This window comes from Equus caballus, chromosome 13, assembly GCF_041296265.1.
Source record: "Equus caballus isolate H_3958 breed thoroughbred chromosome 13, TB-T2T, whole genome shotgun sequence".
Lineage (NCBI taxonomy): Eukaryota > Metazoa > Chordata > Mammalia > Perissodactyla > Equidae > Equus > Equus caballus.
Genome location: NC_091696.1, coordinates 51,034,908 through 51,056,012, shown reverse-complemented (window position 1 = coordinate 51,056,012; position 21,105 = coordinate 51,034,908). Strand labels below are relative to the sequence as shown.

The 21,105-nt window shown below is 51.9% G+C and overlaps 7 non-coding genes across 7 annotated transcripts; 4 read left to right on the top strand and 3 right to left on the bottom strand.

The window, feature by feature from the left end:
- The first annotated feature begins 646 nt into the window (after positions 1-646).
- On the top strand, positions 647-719 carry TRNAR-CCU (transfer RNA arginine (anticodon CCU)). Its single transcript has one exon. It is a non-coding gene; the product is annotated as a tRNA-Arg (tRNA).
- Positions 720-9,736: 9,017 nt separating this feature from the next.
- On the bottom strand, positions 9,737-9,809 carry TRNAK-CUU (transfer RNA lysine (anticodon CUU)). Its single transcript has one exon. It is a non-coding gene; the product is annotated as a tRNA-Lys (tRNA).
- Positions 9,810-10,709: 900 nt separating this feature from the next.
- Positions 10,710-10,781, top strand: TRNAP-UGG (transfer RNA proline (anticodon UGG)). The gene has a single exon. It is a non-coding gene; the product is annotated as a tRNA-Pro (tRNA).
- A 2,600-nt stretch (positions 10,782-13,381) lies between these two features.
- On the top strand, positions 13,382-13,453 carry TRNAP-AGG (transfer RNA proline (anticodon AGG)). The gene has a single exon. It is a non-coding gene; the product is annotated as a tRNA-Pro (tRNA).
- A 535-nt stretch (positions 13,454-13,988) lies between these two features.
- On the bottom strand, positions 13,989-14,061 carry TRNAK-CUU (transfer RNA lysine (anticodon CUU)). The gene has a single exon. It is a non-coding gene; the product is annotated as a tRNA-Lys (tRNA).
- A 2,778-nt stretch (positions 14,062-16,839) lies between these two features.
- On the bottom strand, positions 16,840-16,911 carry TRNAP-AGG (transfer RNA proline (anticodon AGG)). Its single transcript has one exon. It is a non-coding gene; the product is annotated as a tRNA-Pro (tRNA).
- A 2,261-nt stretch (positions 16,912-19,172) lies between these two features.
- Positions 19,173-19,245, top strand: TRNAK-CUU (transfer RNA lysine (anticodon CUU)). Its single transcript has one exon. It is a non-coding gene; the product is annotated as a tRNA-Lys (tRNA).
- The last annotated feature ends 1,860 nt before the right edge of the window (positions 19,246-21,105 follow it).

Below are 21,105 nucleotides of genomic sequence, written 5' to 3'. Positions count from 1 at the left end.
GATGAGAAAGAACATCCATCTTATGGTAGGAAAGTAAACGCTGGATTCTAGTCTCATTCTCTACCGACTGAGATAGCGGGGCGGAGACAGAGCCGGTATGGAGGGTCCTTAGGACAAAGACCTAAGGCGGCTGGGATCCTGCTAAAACCCGCGCAGACCTGGGCCCAGGTGACACTTTCGGTCTAAGGGCCATATGAGGAGGAGCACGCGGACAGGGACCAGCCCTTTTCCCAGGCTCCGGGCTGGTCCCCCATCCCTTCCTCTCCCACATTTTGCATCGGAAACGCCTTCGGGCGAGTAGTTACCCCCGGACCCGGATTCTCTAAAAGGAGAGGGGAAAGGGCTCGCAGGGATTTGATCCCGAGACCTCTTGCACCCTAAGCGAGGATCATATCCCCCAAGTCCAACAAACCGATTTGACACCTGCTGCCCCAGGTCTTTGAGCTCCACCGCTTGTGAGCGGCCTCTTTGGGGTCCGAGGATGCTCGAGAGCCGGCAAGATTTGAGCCAGGGGGCCAGCCAAATACAGGTGTCAAGGAGCCGTTGAGAGGCCAGCACAGAGGCGGGAGGCCGTGCATAACCTGCGGGAACCACAGAGAGGAGACTGAGAGACTGGTCTAAGACCATTGCAACCCACCTCTTGCCAGCCCCGGTGGCCTAATGGATAAGGCATTGGCCTCCTAAGCCAGGGATTGTGGGTTCGAGTCCCACCCGGGGTAGAGCGGGTTGAGTTTTAGACCCCCTCCAAGGAAAAGTGGGAAAAAGTGAAATGAAACTCTGTGGCTACTTAACCCAGTGGGGCAAGCAAATGAAGGGAGGTTATCCAGTTGCAGCCCTAAACTTAACCCAGTGAGGCCCATTTTTGATAAGAAGGGCACGTTTTCAGCTTTCAGAAAAGAGTGCTTGCGTCTTTGACACTATTTTAATAACCATTCATTCTACTTGATATAAAGGAATAATTGTTCATTTTTCTGAATGTGTTAATTGTGGTTACATATATTTTTTAAAACCTTATCTTTTATAAACACATCCAATTATTTAGAGATTAAATAATATGACAACTGGTCTGCTTTAAAATACTGGGCTGGGTGGTGACTATAGTTAATGGTACTGGATTGTATACTTGAAGTTTGCTAAGAGAGTAAATCTGAAGCATTCTCAACACACAGACAAAAGGTAACTGAGATACCGGATGTGTTAATTGACTTTGCGGTAAATATTTCACAGTGTATACATGTATCGAACCATCACGTTGTACACTTTAAATATATGCAATTTTATTTGTCAATTATACCTCAATAAAGCTGGAAAAAATATAATGGGTTGGATGGAGGTATAGACGAAACAAACCTATCTGTGACTTGATAATGACCTAAGCTAGGGGACATGAGGGCACATTATTCTATTTTCTCTGCTTTAGTGAATGTTTGAAATAATCCATAATGAATTTTTCTTTTTTTTAATCCATGCAATACATGTCTTCATCCTCAAGGTAAAAATCTTCCAAAATGGACGTGGTATAGAGGAAAATTAGAAGACTCCTATACCACCTGCCCATAGATAGGATGACCAGTGGAGCTTTGTCATATAGCCAATGAAAACCATAGTTCTCCTTTGCCGTTAGAAACCATGAATGAGACTCTTCTGTTCCTCCAGCTCTGGTCTTACTTCTCCCACTTTCTCAAGTATCTAGGGCCCCATCATCCCCGCTGAAATGGGGGACCTCATCTCATTGCAGTATCTCCCACCATCACACGTGGCCTGCAGAGAATGGGGTCCACTGAGCTATCCAAGGATGCTGGTGTTTCCCTCACCAATGTTTCTCAGTGCCTCATTAAAGGGAGCATCCTCTGGGCCCTCTTGGTGGGGTGGTCGGTGTGCACATCATACGTGATAGATCCATTGCAGCATTTCCATCTTGATAAGTCTTTGGATTCCTTTCTCTACCTGATATCAGGGACATTCTCACATTTCAGTCTCATTAAACACAGGCCACCACTGAGTCCAATGCTTAGTCAACCAACCAAGAATCCTGGTAAAGCCACATTTGGCTGCATGAGATAACATGTTAAATACAGGCTTTCTGGAAGTGCAACCAGATCAATAAATGCACCAGATGCAAAATCATATTCCATGCTCCTTACTCTCACACCCTTAGAACCATTCCCACGCATATTCCCTAGGTTTCTGCTTGCATAAATGAGCAAAACTTGCAATTCTTTTGGCACATAAGCTATTTCCTCCAGGGTCAGTCCTTGTACTTACTCCCTGCAGCATGCGGCTCTGACTATAGTTAAGGGGCCAGTGGTAACAAGGGTGATTGGTGTGGGCTTTGAGGACAACTGGCATCCCCTTGCAAGACAACTGCTCCAGGTGAGATTACTGGATATTCAAACACAGGAAGGCTGCCCTCCTCACATACCAGAGGATGGGCTGCTTTCGCTGGCAAGGAGGCTCCAAGTGACTCAGGGGTTCAAGATTCTCAACTTTATCTGAGCCCACCCATGTGTCCCCAAGTCTTCGGCTCCACTTCCTCATAATCAATGCCATTTCTTCCGCACGAAAGATTTTTCTCAGGCTGTGAACTCAAATTAAGCTGTGATTCCGCAACATGCATAATTCAATTACGTGTTTGATCTTTAGCAGTATCAGCTAAAGATCAGCTATAAAATTATTCTATAGCTGCCATAAAATGTCCCTGGGTCTCTGAACATGACTTTGGCTGAAAGTTTACAGATCTAATCTTGTCATTTTCTTTCTGTAAGCAAACTGGCGCACTCAGAAGGATCCTTCCCATAGTCTTTGTAGTCACCTTTACTGCCACAACAGTCCAAGGCAGCAGCCACGTGGTCCTCCAGGGTGCTGCTTCAGTCAGCACTTGATCATATCAACCAGGTGATACTTGGCTCGGTCATAATGCCACTGTGGGCCATGAATTACCAGCACCGAATTTCCCATCAGCACTGTGTTCAAGCCCAAATTCGTTACCGAATCAGGGTCCAGGCAGCAGTCAGAAAACCCATGCACTGGGGATGGGGGAAATAAGGACTGGTTGGTAAAAGGGTACAAACTCTCAGTCATAAGATGAATAAGTTCTGGGATCTAGTACATAGCATGATGATGATCGTTAATACCATCGGATTGTGATGAGGATTTTAGGCTGGTTACTTTTAAAAACTGCAGATGAGAAGGAGGCTCTGAGGAGTGGAATTTGCTTGCCGTTTGATGAGAGATATTTGCATTTGTGAAGGAAGTCTCCATCTGTGGGGGGTGTCTCCCTCTCTGCACCAGGAGGAAGGCAGGATGGCCTTATCTCTGGAAACTCTTAATGGGGAAGGCAAGGACTTAAGTTGTTTACTATCTGGCAACCTCATGTAACTGACCCCCCCCCCCCAACATCCTCCTTTGTCTTTACCTGAAGATAATATTTAAGTGGTGGCTTCTGCCATTTACTCAATCCAATCTGATTCTTATCTAAAAGTTATAGGACCACCCAATAACCAAACCCCACCGGCACTGATACCATTTTAACAACTCTTTTTACTTCTTCTTTCCTTTGTCTTGTAAAGAGATAACTCACATACCTATGCCTTAAATTTAGCCTTACTCTCCACCCATGTTTGCAGCTCCTCCTGCCTATAGGTCCTGTCCCCACGCAGCAGCCTGACTGCCCACGGGTCCTGTCCCCATGCTATTCCATACTATTCTCTAAATAGAGCACTACTGCCAGACCTTGAGAGTCCAAGAAATCTTTCTTTCGACTCCTCGGCTCACCGACCCTGCATCAGATTGTATACTTGAAATTTGCTAAGATCAAGTGTTCTCACCACACACACACAAAAGGTAGCTATGTGAGGTGATGGATATGTTAATTAGCTTGATTGTGGTAATCATTTTACAATGCATACATATAAAAAATCAACACATTGTACACCTTCAACATATATGATTTTTGTCAATTATGCCACAATAAAGCTGGAGGAAAAAAGAAAACCCATCCATTATTTACCAGACTAATGAAAAGTGATTAAGTATAAGGAGCAGTTAATAAGGTTGTTGAGAAGGCAGAAAGGGCGTGAGAAAGCAGCCACCCCCCATAGGGCCAGGGACCAAGGGCAGAGGTTGGAGTATTGAAAATTAGAAGCTTGGGAAGGGCCTTAGAGAGCTTAAAAGCAGATCTCTGAATCTAGAGTGGGTGTCTCCGAGCTCAGAGGAGGGACCCATGGGCCTGGAACGCAGACTTCTGAGGAGGCGACCTCAGCCAGCTCACGCTGGTGTCTCTAACGAGCGCGATGAGGCTGGTCCTGTGAGTGTTGGGGAAACTTTCAACTAGATTCAGCCCCTATTTCTGGAACGGATAGAAAAGTGAGGCTGTGGGGGTAGGTGAGACCAGGAAACAAACAGGAAGCAGTGAGTCCCTTCTTCCTCCTCCAGCCCTTCAGTCTCTCTAGCGCCTCCTAGCAGCAAAATCTAACACAGATCAGTAAGTAGGGTCTAGAAGGATGAGTTTGAGGCTGAAAGAGTTGAATTACTGGCACACCTGCCCTGTCCTGCTTCCCTCACTTTACAGACGCCTCCTGAAAGGGTTCCCTTAAGGGGGGTGATTACGTGAAAATCCCTGTATCGGGCTTGCTTCTAGGAAACGTGTCCTAAAACTGTTGGAACCGTACTCTAAGAATGAGATTCTGAAGTGGAATCACTTGTTGGCTGCCTGGCACTGAGGACCACACCACCAGTAGTAGGTAGAGTTTGTTTGTTTTAATGATGTACACCTGAAATTTATATAGTGTAAATCGATGTTACCTCATAAAAAAATTCAGAAACAAAAAAAGGAAAAAGAAAAAACTCAAGGGGTAAAAAAGGTATTCAAGGGCTAAAGTCAGTCTCCCACTTCCTCCTGAACCCTGACTGCTAAACTCCCTCCCCAGAAGCCACCACACTGAGAGCTTCTTCCTTAATCCATCAGCGACAGTTGAGCACACCCAACAGCCGATGGTCCATGTGCTTTGGACACCAGAGGGGGAATCCTTTGAAACATTTTGACACCTTAATTCTCTAGATAACATGATTATAGTTCCATTTCTTGATTTTTCCATCCAGGTTAAAGCATTATCTATCAACTGCAACTGAGGAGGCTGAAGCCACACAGCTCTCACATCAGGAGTCGGGGTGTCGTTCCTGAACTAGCATCAAGAGATGCCCAGAATGCGCTCAGTCCCATCCTTGTGTCCTCCACGGGAGCTCTAGGCCAAAGAAGTGCGTGAGAAATTTGCAGATGTCTGACAGGGTCAAAAGTCTTGAGATCTAAGCAGAATATGAGTTAGGAGCCAAAGAAGGACAATATCTACTCAAAGGATCTGAAGAAGGAATTACAAACTTCTGTGGGTAGACTGAACAATTAGGTGAGTGTAAAACTGAACCCCAAAGATCTGGACTCCGTAACTACTCGCTCTGGAGGTTATGAGGTCACTGACATAGCAACTATAAATTGAAATTTGAGGTCCCATCAGTATCACCAACAAGAATTTGGTCCAGGAAGCATTCCCATGAAAATCTCTAGTCGGAACTCTGTTTCTTACCCCGAAATGATATAGGATGATATTATTGTTCCTAGTTGGCATGAGAGGACACGTGCAGTTCTGTGCATGTTTTTGTCGTTTATGTGTATGTGCAGATATCTTTTATTTCCTTGAAGCTTCAGAATTGGGTATAGAAATATTCAAGAGAGTTAAACCATAGTATTAGTAATTGTGTTAAAAAATAATCTGTCATTTACATAAAATCCTAGATTATGCAAACGAATCTGTAGTGATAGAAAGCCGGGGTGTTGCCTGGGGATGGGGGTGGAGGGAGGAAGGGATGGGAAAGAGGTACTAGGAAGCTCCTGGGGATGGTGGAAATGTGCAGTTTCCTGATTATAGTGATGGTTTCACTGGATGTGTTTATATGTCAAAACTGGTCAAATTGTACACATTTTAATATAAGCAGTTTATTGTATTTTAATTATTCTTCAAAGTGGTTAAAAAAGAAAGGAATATCATATACATGGTATTTTATGTTCCTGTAATATTTTAGATGATTTAACATGTCAGAGAGACAGTTTTGTAACTTCAATTTAAAATATATAATTAGGAGCCGGCCCGTGTGTTAAGTGCACACGTTCCACTTCAGCAGCCCTGGGTCCGCTGGTTGGGATCCCGGGTGCGGACATGGCACCATTTGGCAAGCCATGCTGTGGCAGGCGTCCCACGTATAAAGTAGAGGAAGATGGGCACAGATGTGAGCTCAGGGCCAGTCTTCCTCAGCAAAAAGAGAAGGATTGGCAGCAGATGTTAGCTCAGGGCTAATCTTCCTCAAAATAAAATAAAATATATAATTAAGTAATGGATTTAGATGTATAGTTTTAAGATGGGATCTTAGTTTATATTCAGTATTGGGATCACTGAACAGAACTTCAGGTTCAACACATCAATAAGTTTAATTTATTTGATTTATAGGAATTGTTTAGTAATCGGGAAGTTCTTGTTCGTTATTTGAAACTATCAAAGTATTTTGCAATGCTCTTTGTCATGTATGAGCATGTTTAGTTAATTAAACTTATCAGAGGGACCTTGTGTCATTCAGAGGTCATTAAAGGTAATTGTTAAAACTTTCTAGGCTTCTGAATAGGATAGTAAAGTTTGAAAGCAAAACTTGAAAGCTTAAGAGAGAACTAAAGTTTTGGTTTTCATATTTTTAGGAAATAAAATATTAATTTTCAAAGAAGCTTCTAAACATTCTTTTGGGTGCACAGAAATCACCCCCAGGGCTCCAAAAAGAAAAAATACAGTAGATAAAGTTTTGAGAGACCCTGGCATGCCAGAGCTGTGTGATTGCCAAGACTTTCGCCCATGTCGAACTGGGAGGCACTGGAGGATGAGGGGAATGAGCCGCACTCGTCCCATATCTCTGGCATTTCAGAGAGACGGTGGAAACGGTCACTGTCAGCACTGTGGAATTATGTGGCTGTTGTTGAGTGTCTTTAATGCATTGAGACAAAAGAATGACAGGCTCCGGTGGACTAATCACCATTTAAAGAAGTGTGACAATCAGAGGCCACCTTGGCAGCATGGAAAGCAACCCACATCTCCTACAGCTGATGGGCCGAGGAAGCTGAAGACCAGGCTCCGGGCCTTGGTGTGAAAACAGCAGAACTTGAGACAAAGCTCTGGGCGAACTCAACCTCAGCGAATCTCTCATGGTGATGTCAGGGTGCCTGTAGGGAAGAAGCGGTCCTGAGACTTTGAATGGGGATATCTGGGTAGATGCATTGAGAACTTTGAGCTCCCCAGCCCAGGCCTCCACCCCCTTGCCTGAAGTCTCTGAGGAGGCTCAAATGAGGCAGGTACCTTACAAGACAAGGTCTGCTCTCCGCAGGACCCGCTCCCACCTCCCCTGCAGGCCAGGGAACCAAACAGGGTTGCATCTCAGCGTGACTCAGCTGGGAGAGTACTGGGACTGTGTAAGCGGGGAGAGGAATCATCACTCCAAGGAGCTGTAGGGCTGGATAGGAAAGCAGCAGTAACCAGGGAAGCTTGCCCGGAGCAGACCCTCAGGGCCCTGGATCGGGGCGGGAGAATAAACAGCTGGAAGAGGGAGAGATGATCAATATGGGACAGTCTTCCACGACACAGGACTTAACACCCTGGCAAGGGTCCCTCAAACTGGTTATGATGCACTGCTGGCACGCCTCTTGGAAGCATGGGAAAAGCAATGGCCTACATTAAATGAAGCAGAGTTGCTAGAAATGCCATGGCAAACTGTGAAGGGAGGGACCAGAAGGGACAGGGTACAGGCACACATGAATGGTCCTTCAGTATCAGAGTGAAAACCCACCAGCTGACTCTGTATTGTGGCAGTGCCCGGAGGAAATGGCAAGTAGCAAGGCAATAAGACATGCGCAGTTGAAGGGAGGCCTGAGCATCTTTGAGAAGCTTAGGAGAGACTGTTCTCTGGTCTGGTGCCTACTGGGACATACCTGAAGCAGAAGGCAAGCTTTTGTACCTTGTGTCTCCTATTAAGAAAGAAGTCCAGGGGCCAGCCTGTGGCCAAGTGGTTAAGTTCTCGCGCTCCGCTGCGGCGGCCCAGGGTTTCACCAGTTGGGATCCTGGGTGCGGACATGGCACCGCTCATCAAGCCATGATGAGGTGTCATCCCACATGCCACAACTAGAAGGACCCACAACTAAAATATACAACTATGTTCCAGGAGGCTTTGGGGAGAAAAAGGAAAAATAAAATCTTTAAAAAGAAAAGAAAGAAAGAAGTCCAACACTTGATAAGACCCTGTGATGATTAATTTTATGTGTCAACTTGGCCAGGCTATGGTGCCCAGATGTTTGGGCAAATACCAGTCTAGAGGTTGCTGTGAAGATATTTTTTAGATTTGATTAGCATTTAAATCAGTTGACTTGAGTAAAGCAGACTACCTTCCATATTGTGAGTGGGCCTCATGCAATCAGTTGAAGGTCTTAAGAGAAAAGACTGAGGTTACCACCAAGAGGAAGGAACTCTGCCTCTGACTACCTCCTGACTCAAGACTGTAACATCAACTCTTGCTGGAATTTCCAGCCTGCAGGCCTACCCTGCATAGTTCACTTTCCAGTCCAACAGTCTGAGCCAATTCCTTAAAATCAGTCTCTCTCTCTCTCTCTCTTTCCATATATATATATGTTCTGTTTCTCTGGAGAACTCTGATAAATGCAGTCTCTTGTGGACAAGTAGGGTGTCCTGGCCCAGGCATCAAGAGGGACCTGTCAGGTGCCTCCTCACTCCCCAGCCCTCTTCTCCCTCCACCCCTAGATGTGGAAGCCCCAGTTTTCTGGCATGGAGCCAGGACTGAGAGTGGCTGGGTGCCAGAGCTGCTGGGGCTCGAAGAGGAATGGACCCCTGGAGACTCAGATTTCAGATGACCCAACATTGAGACTCACAGATGCGGAACCTCAGGGCTGGTGTTGCTAACCCTTCCCCTCTCCTACCCTATCTCCAGAAAGGAGCCCACGCTTCCCTCACTGCTTGCTTCTCGCGGAAGTGGGGCCACCTAACCTCTACTGGGAGTACCCCATGATTTCTGATTTTCTTTCTACTTCAGAAAGGGGAGGGGCTGGGACTACAAGGGGCTCCCTTCCCTGCCGGTGTCTGTCCACTAGGGAGGAAAGCTGCGCTGGGCCCAGGCGAGGAGCACACAGTTGTTGGAGGAGGCTGGGGTCCTGGGGGGGAGCACCCCTGGATACAGATGGGACCCCACGTAGGTCCCTGCTCAGGGCCAGGATTAGTGGGGTTCCACCTTTAGCTGAGGGTCCGCTCCTAAGTCGTCTCCTGTGGCCCTCATTCGGCCGGCAGAGCAGTGGGCTCCAGTCCTATGTTGGGTGATATTCTTACATCCCCCAGTCAGTGCCTGCTGGGATCAGAAGGTGGGAATTTCAAGGAAGCCCCTATGAGGGGAACCCCTCAGAGGCTCCCGACCTCTCTTTGTACACTATCTGGAACTTTTGTGTAAATTTAAAATTTTTTAAGTTACAATATATGTAATAAAACATTAATGAGACAAAATCAAGCTCCTCTGGTGATATTGGAGGCAGGCTCCGGTATGCGGGACTCTGGACCACGAACAGATTCCCACTGTGGGGGCTGCTTCGTTTATAGGGACCTCATCAACTCCACTTAGATTTAAGGCGGGACCTTGGGGACAAAAGCCACGCCCAACGTGGGGCTCGAACCCACGACCCTGAGATTAAGAGTCTCATGCTCTACCGACTGAGCTAGCCGGGCGATGGTGGGTAACGTTACTCCACAGACTAGTTGGACTTCTCCAGAACTTTGTTGTCCTGAAATTGGATCTCGGGCACACGCCACCTGGGGGCTGGAGCGTGAATTCGCGTCCTTTCAGCAGGCAGCGAGGGCGCCGCCAGGCCCCTCTCTGCTGTCCGTCTGTGCGTCTGTGCGGCCCCAGCAGTTAGGGGAGCCTTCCCAGGCGGATCCTAGATCCCAGGGCAAGAGGGAAGGACAGTTTGGAGCGTTTGAGCAGCTGCCCGTTTGGAAAGAAGGGAGGCCTGACCCCAGTTCTGACCCCTGCGTCGGGATTCCAGAGCTGCGAGGGTCTTCCGGGCCTATCCCAGGCCCAGAGGGGGCTCGGCTGAGGACAGGAGCCCCGGGGTCTGTGCGGGACCCGGCGCTGATCGAGGCTTGCCGGGGCTGGCCGGCTGGGAGGCGGCAGAGCCTCATTCTCGGGGTCCTGGACTGGGATCCCACATTGGGAGAAATTTCTGGGCTGGGGTCCACCACGAGGGACCTCCACGCTCCCCCGGGTCACACGGACTGCCTTCTCCGCCTTGTCGCCCGCCTCCTGCTCTAGCTGCTTGGGCTCCTGGAGGAGCTCAGAGTCTGCGCTCGGGGCTGGGTGGCGCTAGGCGCGGGTGGGGCCGTCGTGCTCTGGAGAGGCTGGCTCCGCAGGCCGGGGGTGGGGTGGGGGGCTCCCTCTACTGCGGGGCCCGCCGCGCCTCAGCTCCGTCTAAACCACCCCCCCACCCCCCCCCGCCCCCGGAGTTGAAACCGAAACCTCCCTCCGCGCACCTCCCCGAGGGGCCGGGAAGCTGGGGCTCGGCGGGGACGGAGGGCGGAGCCGCGGATGCAGGGCTCCAAGGACAAATGTCAGGAAGGCTCTGTCGGGCTGGCTCGTTGGTCTAGGGGTATGATTCTCGCTTTGGGTGCGAGAGGTCCCGGGTTCAAATCCCGGACGAGCCCAGTTTTTTCAGACACTTCCATGATCTCAGGGTGTAGACGACGGAGCTCCGCCGAGTCCAGGGCGACAGGAGCCTGGTCCCCGCCGGCGGCAGTGCGCCCAGCTCCATGCTGCCAACTGTCCCTCCCTCCGCCTGGGTCGGGTGCAGGAGCGGAGGGCGCCTCCAGGCCCGAGGCTTCCTTCTGGGAGCTGCCGGGTGGCCTGGCTAGGGGAGCGCTCCCGGGACTGGAGAGAAGGGCAAATCCGTCCCCGGCCACGCCTGTCTCCGCGAGCGGGAGACCTGATTTGCGCGTCTGCCAGGCGTATATCCAACTTGGTCTGGGAGTAGGTTTTTGCTTTGGGATGTGAAAGGTCATAAATTCAAATTCCGGACGAGCCCACGTTTTCAAACGTCTTTTTCCTTCTTGAGGGGCTGCCAGAGGGCCTTCCCCACCCAAGGGGGGACAGGAACCCACGCTGGAGACTGAGAATGGGGAAGGTCTGTGCCTCGGTGTTGGAGCCACCAAGGATGCGGGGTCCCCACAGGCGCCCAGAGGCTGCCCTCTGGACACAGATCTCTTTTCTCTACACTGGAAGAACGGCAGTGCTGTAATAGGTTTTATTATTATTCAGGTATGGTGAGCTCAACAGATCTGGAGATGACTGTCACTGAAAAGATGGCTTGTTATTCAGAGTTCCCAAGAGGAGGGGGCACCCCTTGCCTGGGGGACCCTCAGGGGAAGCTCCAGGGTCAGTCAGGAGGCAGAGGGAGTGAGCGGGAACCAGGGGCAAGAGCCTATATTGTGGTTTCACAGAATGAACAGGTGAGGCAGGGTAAACAGGCCTAGGTTGGCTAGTTTGAACAACTCAGCAGGCTCTGGGATACTGTCCCTACTTGTCTGTTTCCTGGCCTTGGGGTGATTCAGGCCTAGTGATTGGTGGATAGTGGCTCAGAGTGTGAGAGCCCCATAAAAGAGGTGGTTGGGGTATGAGAGTGGTGGTTTGCATTTGAAATGTGTGCTGGTGGAAGAGTCCTTTACTATCTCTGGGAATTGGCTAACCGTGGGAGGGGCAGTCCTTCCAGGGTCAGCAAAGGCCCAGATGTCAAAGATCAGAAATACAGAAAAGACAAGACATGGTTAAACAGGCAGGGACTGAGGCTTTGGCAAAAATTTCGGGGGCTCTCTCTCTGGGAGGTTTCCTGCTCCCGATTCCAGAGTTGTGCCTGGCCCCGGGGATTACAGCACAGGCCAGCTGCAGCAGGACCACAGCTCCGGGTGCCTGCAGACCGGCAGGCAGGCCAGTGGACCTTGTTTCTGACCTAAACGGCCTGGGATTCTCCACTGAAGCGCAGGGTTGGGCAGGCTGGGCGCCTCTTTCATGCCGCCTGACTCTAGAGTCCCTGAGCCCAGCGGATCTCCTGCACAGAATCCAGGCCTAAACGGAGGCCTGGCCTGACCCTGAGGCCTGGTGGGGGGCGACAGGGATAATCAAGCTCCCTGGCCAGTACTTTCTTCTCCTGGGGCTTTTTAAGACTCCCATCCCTTAAGGGAAAACTACTGCCGCCTTCACCAGCGGGATAGTTCCTCTCCGAAGTCCTTGTCCAAATCAGCAGTGTCCCTCCTTCACGTCTGCCTTAAGCCCCTCCCTGCCTCAGCACCCAGAGTCTGCTCCCCTCTCCCCCAGCCCTCAGTCCAGGGCCTGGCGGAGCTGGGGCTCAGTGGGGAAGGTCCCTGTGGAGGAGTTCTTATTCTCGTTTCTGCTTCCAATCCTGGAGGAGCCTATGGTTTGTTTTTTGTGGTCATTTCAGGGCAGGAAGGGAACCGCCGGTGGAGCTGGAGTGGGGTCTGGGCCTGTGAGGATGGCTCGGAAGACAGGCCCAGAGCGCAATGGACCGAGATCCTGGCTGGCTCCGAGTGGCCAGATCGGGCCTCTCACTGAGGCCGGATGTTCGTGGTGCTCAATGGACAGGGAGGCGCCTTGACCGGGGTGAGCCGCAGCGGCAACGCCGGGCGTCTCCCCTGAGGGCTCCGTGAATTTCCTCAACATCCTCCCTCTCCTTTCGCTCCCCTCTTAAACCTCCGCCCCTCGTCCGGGCCCCTTCCTGGCTGTGCCTGCACTGGGATGCGAGTCTTGGACTCCGGGAGGCTGGAGCCTGGGCGGGAGCGGGTGTGAGACTCGGCACCGCGTGGCGAGTCTCTTCAATAAGTGGCGTGTGTGGGGTGCGGTCCCAGGAGCGTCCGGGGGCCCATGATGCCTCGGGGTGCGGGTCCAAGCCCCGCTCCCAGCTTCACTCCATATCCCAGCCCTTAGCTTGGTGACGGAAGGAGGACCTGGGGGCGCTTTCCCATGCTGACGGTCTCAGTTTTCCACCCGCGGGGGGAGAGCGGCGTAGCAGGACACCCCAAAACCCGGACCTGGGATTTACGGCCTTGGAATCTCAGTGTGTGGCAATGCCGAACCTTCCCCGTTCCCCTCCTGTCCGTGGGGACCTGCTTCAAATCCTTCCCCAACATCCATGGGGAAAGGGGGAGAATTCGTGGCGGAGAAAAACGAACAGTCCTGATCAGCAAGGGCGGAGAGGGTTGAGCTCAGCAAGAAGGCAGACGGTTACTCGCAAGCAGGCTCGTTGGTCTAGGGGTATGATTCTCGCTTAGGGTGCGAGAGGTCCCGGGTTCAAATCCCGGACGAGCCCTCCTTTTAAGAGTGGTTGACGATTGGGCCGCCGCGGTCACCAAGAGAGGTGGACCTGCCCGCCTGGATTGTCACTCTACTCTCATGCTTTCTTGCAGTGGTTTGGGCTGCTCCGTGGTGACGGGCCACGTCACGTTGAGTGGTAGTTGTGATTTGGGAATCTCATCCTAGTATAAGTTGAGCTTTTTAGGTGCGGCCGCGCTGTCCTGGAGATGCGGAGATAATAACGGTGTCTCGCTCCGCTGACTAAAAGGAGAATCCGCGGTGGGTGGCTTTCCTCTGACAGCTAGATTCAAGCCTCTGATGGGCCCATTTGGAAGGTTACTTTCGTTAGAGAAGAAGTTGAGGAATGAAGCCGGCTCGCGGAGCCAGTGTAAGGAGGGACGCGTCCACACCGAGAGCTCGCCACCGTGGCAGGGGCTGGACACCTCGCCGCCCGTCGGACTTCGCCTTTGGCGCATTTAAGAGATTGTACCTAAATCGGATGCTGGAAATTGCACGGAGGTCCAGGCGGTTTGCACGACTTTTCAAAAGGACGCCCAACGTGGGGCTCGAACCCACGACCCTGAGATTAAGAGTCTCATGCTCTACCGACTGAGCTAGCCGGGCGGCTGAGCAGAGTGGGGACTGCGGCTAAGTTTCCGAACGTGGCTGGCTGTGGACAACAAAATGATTGCGCGCATCAGATCCCGGGGCACCCTGCGTGTGGAGACCGCGCAGCATTCGCGGAGAATGGCGGGCCTGCCGCGCTGGAAACTGCAGGGCAGTGCCGGGTGGGGTGCGAGGCGGCACCCTGACCTACGGACCGAAGGACGGCGGCTCAGCGGCGGTCCGGAGCCCTGCGGTCTGGACGGGACTCAGGGCCGACCCGTCGTAGCTGATCCCCGGACGCGCGAAAAGGGGCTGGAAATGGGGAAGTGACAATGTGGCCCATCCCCCGCATGTGATCAAACAAACCGTGAACTTCCAGTAATTGTTAGACCCGCTGGATTCTACTTGTTCGCATAATTTCATCTATGTTTCCTTTGAAACATCTAAAATCAATTTATTTTTATTAAAAAAAAAATTTAAATTATTTTGCCACAACTCTTTTCAGTCTGCCCTTTGGGCGATCCTGAGCTTCTGGAACCTGCCACCCAGCCGCGGATGGCAGCGGGGGTTGGAGACTCCGGGACGCCCCCCGCGACCCCTGCCTCTCGGCCTCTGCTTCCGCATCCAGTCTCCCGGGATTCAGGGTCGGGAGCTAAGGCGTCCCTGCAGGGAGCGGGGCGGTCCTTGCACGGCGGGCATGCGACTTGGGTGAGTTTGGGCTGGGGCGTCCCCCGCCGCGCCCCATCCTGGCCTGGCTCTCTAGAGCTGGGAGATCTCGAAATAACAATGGACAGTGGTTCTCTGTTCCTCCCCTACCCCAAACTCTGGAGCCGGGGCGCCTGGGAGAATCTGCTGAGGAGCCACGGAGATTTCAGACTCCAACAGCTGCGATGTGCAGACCTGGCCTGCATCCTGAACGCAGCCAACCAGGTGTAGAGAGGAGGTTGTGAGGCAGCCAGGAACCTGCAGTGGGACTGGAGATGAGCGAATATTAAGGTGTCATAGCGAATGTTATTGGATGTGTGCATGGCGTTGTGGGTATTTTTTAAAAATAAACTTTATTTGTAGAGATATTTGAAAAAAGTAAAAAGTTTTTGTGAGTGAATCGATATTATATGTGCTTTAAAATATGTCAGAAAAATTAGAGGGAGATAGGTTTTAGAAATCCACTGGAATGGGGGAAGCTATGAGTGTATGGGGCAGAGGTTTATGAGAGCTCTGTATTTCTGCTTAATTTTGCTGTGAACCTAAAACTGCTCTAAAAAAAAAAAGTCTATTTTTAAAAAACACACGGGCAAATTTCAGCTACTATTTCTTCTAGTACTATTTATAAAGCCCCACCTTTCTCCTCTCTTGGGTCTCCAATGACTCCAACATTAGATATTTTGTTAAAGTCCCACAGATCCCTGAGGCTCTGGGGTTTGGGGGGGCTTTGCTTTTTTCGTGTGTATGTATTTCCTCTGTTCCTCAGATTGGGTAATTTCTATCTTCAAGTTCATTGATTCTTTCTTCTGTCTTGTCCATTCTGCTGTTGCCCATCCATTAAGCTTTTTATTTCAATTATTGTATTTTTTGGTTCTAAGTTTTCTATTTGGTTAGTCTTTATATCTTCTATTTCTTTGAGATTGTCCATTTTTAAATTTGTTTCAGGTGGTTTGTAATTACTCCTTGAAGCATTTTTAGGATGGCTGCTTTACCCTCCTCGTCTGATGGCCCCAACATCTGTGTCTGCCTCTCTCGATTGTCTTTTCTCCTTCACGTTGAAACTTTCCTGGTCCTTAGTTTGACCAGTAATTTTCAATTGCATCTTGGATATTTTCAATATTGTATTATGGGACTCCAGAGCTTACTTAAATCTGCTTTAGCAGCGTCCTCAGACAAGGTGCCCCCTGGATGGGGAAAGAGGGTGTCACCATGTTATCTGGTCGGGGTAGTTCACACCAGGAGGGGCCTCCTCACTGCTGGGCAGGGATGGGAGTTCATGCTCCCCACTAGGCCTCCAGTGACACACCCCGGCTGAGGGGAAGAGGGGCGCGTCTTACTGCTCCCCATGTGGACAAAGAGAAGGTTGGGGCAATTCAATGACCACCATTAGACGTTGGAGGAATGCAGAGCATCTGGGCTCTGCTGCTGGGCACTGGCCACAAGCTGAACTGGCCCTGAAGTTTCTGTTTAGATCCCAGGAAGGGAAAGGGGAAGGGGGGAGAAACCGGGGCCAAAGTTAAGGGGTCCATTTCGTGAGGTGCACGCTCAGGGTAGGCCCTACCCAGCTGCCCTGCTCTCCCTTTTTGCCAGGTGGGAAGGGGGTCCCAGGAGGCTCCCTGGCCCCGCACTGGCCATTAACAAAACTGGCAGTGCAGGCCGGCGGCCAGAGCCTGGCTCACCCAGAACATAGTTGGGGGCTCTCTGGACCAAGGCCGCTGCCCTCCTGCTGCTCCTGCTCAGGGAGGACCCGGGCTTCCCAGCCCAGCAGCTCGGGCTCGGCGCTCCCCCTGGAGGCCAGGCGGGGAACCACTTAGGAGTGTAGGAACTGCAGAGGGTGGGCGGAGGGCGAGAGGTCCTGGGCTGAGGCTGCGGCCTCCGGCGTCTGTGTGGCCTGGGTGCACGTGGTGATCTCTTTCTCTGCAGGCCCGCTAAGGTACTCAATGTGGAACTCAAGCTCAGGACTCAGAGATTTAGGATCTCTGGCCTTTCCAGTCGGGCTAGCGGGCTGGCTGGGCGACGGTAGAGCAGAGCCAGATTTCGTTTCCGCGGGAGGCCCTGGGCTGGGTTTGGGAGAAGAAAAACGGACTTTTAGGGCTCGTCCGGGATTTGAACCCGGGACCTCTCGCACCCTAAGCGAGAATCATACCCCTAGACCAACGAGCCATCCCCGCTTTTGAGATGTGCCTGTTCCTTCCTGGTTATCTTCATGCCCATTTCCCAGTCCCGCCACAGCGCCCGCTGTCCTCGCTTCGGAGCGGCCCCACAGGAGATTCGGGTTGTTCAGTTCTCAGCCCTGGAGGAGAGGTGGTTCAATGTCGCCGACCCTGTCGTGCTAGGTCTTGGAGACTGCAATTCTAAGGGTGCAGGACTCCGTTCTGCCTCCTCTGGTCCTAAGCTCGGCTGGCCTTTCCCGACGCCTCCAGGGCAGAGGAACTTGCGGGTCCTTTCCTCTCTCCATCGCCCAAGGCTGGGGCGGAGCTGGGGCCGCGGTTCCCGGATTCCTCCGTCCCAAGCACGGCACAGCTGCACTCTGCTCCACCCGGCAGCGAATTTGGTTTCGGAGAAGTGTGGGTCTCCTGAGGCTTGGAGATCGGGCACACCGGTCACCCCAGTGGACCAACCAGTGTGGTCTGGGCCTTTTCCGGGCTCTCCCTCAGGAGCCTCCACCCCTGAGCTGGTGCCACCGTCCACAGCCCCCAAACTCTTCCAGCCCTGGAGGCTCTGTCCTCCCCAGAGCTCTGCAGAGGGTCCCCACCCCGCTCCTCCCTGTACATCCCAGCCCACGCCCGAAAATGTTCGGAAGAGTTCAAGTCTAGACTCCCCTGGGCTTTCTCATACCTGAGATGAGAAGGAGGCCAATGGACCAACCACACTCTCCTGTCCCTCTTGACCCTGCTGCCTTGATGACCTTCTGCACCCCATGCCTTCTGGCTCCATTCTCCATTCATCCCACAAACTCGCCCCCTCCCCATTCTCAGCCAGGTAAGTGCTGTGTTGGGAACTCCGCAGGGAGCAGATCTGGGGGGACCCGTCCTGCAGGGAGAGAGGCTGTGGTCTTCAAGCATGGAGAGGCGCAGACTTGTCAGGAGGAGTGTCGGGCTGAGGCAGGGAGGCTGGTTCAAGTCCTGGCACAGGAGAGAAGTGAGGAGGGGGACGTGGGGGAGAGGGCAGAGTGAGTGGGGTTGACAAGGGTGGCTGTAGGGGGGTTGCTGCGAGGCCTGAGGGCAGAAGGAAGAGAAGCTGACAGCCTTGGATGAGGGGGAAGGCCCAGTAACCTAATGGGGTCTCACTGGCCCTTTGAGCCAGGGATTGTGGGCCCTGGCTACACTGGGTGCAGGGATCGCATTTAGAGTCTTCGAGAAGGTTTCTGTTGTCAGGGGCTTGGGGCAAATAAGCTTCAGCTTTGGGCAGTGGCACAGCTTAGAGCCTCCTACAGACCCCCAGGGATCAGGTTACTTTGCTAAGGCTGGGGCTGTCATCTTTGGGGGGGGGGGGATTGGGGTCCCTGGCCTGTCCCAAACTTCCCTTTCTGCCTAGCCCTTCTGACTTTTCAGTAGTGGCAGCTTTTCTAGAGTGTGAGTCTTTCGGGGGAAGCAGAGGGAGGTCAGAAACAGCTAAAGGAAGTCCCTCTTCACCCCCAAACCCCAGGGGGGGGATCCACCCGGGGTCATTCCGCTGGCTGAGCATGAATGGTGAACAATGAGCCCCTCCCCCCAGGGAACTTCTGGACAGCCAAGCCATCTTGGGCAGGGACCCAGGACCACGTTCGGATTTTTCCAAGATATTCCCAAGACGTTGGCCATAGTGAGTAAAGCTGTGGCTCCGTGGATTCACAGGTGCAAGGACCCTTGCCTGGGACAAAGAAAAATGACCCGCAAGCCCTCCTCACTTGGGGCTTCAAGGGCCTCTCTGCTCACCCTGCACATAGGTCAGAGGGGAGCGGGAGGGGGCTGATTCTTTGGGTCATTTTAAATGAAGTGGAGCCATAAACAGGCCAGCCCAATATCGAGCAAGGATTTGGGGTTAGACTATCAGAGGGGGCGTGGACACAGGCTCCTCTGAGCTGTGCTTGGGCCCTGGAGAGGAGTTGTTCCTTGCCACCCGCACCCCACAAGGACCACCCTGAGAGGCTCCAACCCAGGGCTGTGGCTAATGGCCCCAGCCCACAAATTCCACTTTAACCCCGAGGTTAAAGGATTCCTTCCGCCAACAAACAGCTGAGAACGAGGAGTCGCCGGTCCAGGGGGTCCAGAGTCCGGAGCTGCGACTGCGCCTGGCTGCCTGAAAGCCCAGAGGGCAGACCCTGGGGACAGCCACGCCTCTTTTGCGTGGCTCACCCCTGGCGGGAGGCACCTTGACTGGTTTTTGCAGCACCTGCCTTTCTGACTCTGAGCGGCAGGGTGGTGAGTGCCACAGATGCCTGCGCCCGGCTAGCTCAGTCGGTAGAGCATGAGACTCTTAATCTCAGGGTCGTGGGTTCGAGCCCCACGTTGGGCGCATAGTTTTGACTGATAAAGAGGCCGTACAGCGACACAACAGAAACGAAATATTTCGTAAATTAACCATTTCCACAGGCTTTTAATGATATAGGCCAGTCGTAGATGCTTGGAGTGAGACTTCTGCGTAGCGTTATGGTTCCCTGAAGCTTCAAACGGACTCGGGACGCAGACGTCACTCTCCACCTTGAGCCAAGCAATTTCAATATTCACGCCCGCCAACCACCCTTTGAATACTCAGCCCAAGAAGGCGCCCAGCAGCTTAAACTGAGTAAACCGAGAACACCCTGCACGGTTACGTTTGACTGGGGAACAAAATTCACACCCAGAGCTCCGGGAACTCCATGGCGCACACCCCCAGGACTGTGTGTGTGTCAAGGGGATTGATGGGGGCGACTCTCCAGGTCCCAAGCGGAGCTGGGACAGAGGCAAGGGGAGCCCCAGAGGGAGGCTGCGACGCAAGCCCACCGCAGTGCCTGAGAAGGGACTGTCAGAATTTCCCTCTCCTACCCCCATCCGGAAGTCAGTGGCCTTTCAGCCTTGCTCCACTCTCCCCGCTAAAAGGGAAACGGACTCCGACATTTCATTTCCCAGTTGGGGGAAAGGGAGGTGGAGGGTCTATGGTTTCCATCGGCTGATTGTCTTCTGTTTTCCTTCAACAGTTGAGGTTGTTAAAAGGCCAGGTTCAATGTTTAGTAGGACCAGATTGTTTTTCTTTTTTGGTGGGAACTGAGGCTCAGAGAAATGCCAGAGCAGCTGTCCCTGCCCCTCCTCTGGACCCTTCCAACTCCAGGTCCCGGGACTATGGCTGGGACTCAGGCCAGATGTTCCCCAGATTTCTCCCTTCAGGGCACCCGTAGTCTCAGCAATTTTTCCTGGTGTTCTTAGGGTAAAAGAAAGAACAGTTCAATTCACAGGGTAGTTAGGTCCGAACACCTTAGTAGCTTTGGGGGAAAAAAAAGTCTTACCAACTCGGTGCCTGTAATGGTTTCCTGTGGTGGCCATAGCCAATTACCACAATCTGGGAGATTTAAAACAACAGAAATGTATTTCTCTCACAGTTCTGGAGGCCAGAAGTCCAAAGTCGAGGTCCCAGCCAGCCGCTTTTTCTACACTCTTTATAGCATCTAGGGAAGAAGGCATCCTTGCTTCTTCCGGCTGCTGGTGGCTCCTGGCCGCCTTGGCTCATAGACCCTCCATCGCAGTCTCTGCCTCTGTTATCACACGGCCTTCTGCCCTCCGTGAGCCTCTGCGCTTCACGTGGTCTTTTTATAAAGACACCTGTCATTGGGTTAGGGCCCACATACTCCAGTAGGATCACACCTTAACTGACTATATGTGCAAAGACCCCACCTGCTGAGGTTCTGGTAGCCATAAGTGTTAGGAGGACACCATTCAACCCAGTACAGTACCTTTTTGAAAAAAATAATCCTTTATATTCCTTTTAAGTGAAAATAAATATTTTCTAATCAGATACGTGCACTTGATGGGCCCCATCCAGCTTCTCCAACCTTGGAATCAGACTGGATCCTGCTACTGCCACTTCCTGTTCCACATCCATTTTCCTGCAGTGTTTGCTCTTTATCACAGAAACCGCTGAAAACCCAGCTTAGCACAAATATAGCATCATGAAAAGTTGAAACTGAACTGCCTTGAGCTATGGCGTCTGCCGGATGTTGAGTATTGCTGTTTCCCTCAATACTTGAAAATGTCCCTGGAAATTTAAAAATATTGTAAAGTGCCTCCACACACAGTTTGGGGACCATAGAACTAGGTCAAAAGCGTTGCCCTGAGTATAAGAGTCATGTGCTTTAGGAACAGAAGCAGCTGGCATCAGAGGGTGCTCATGCTGGTGACTCCT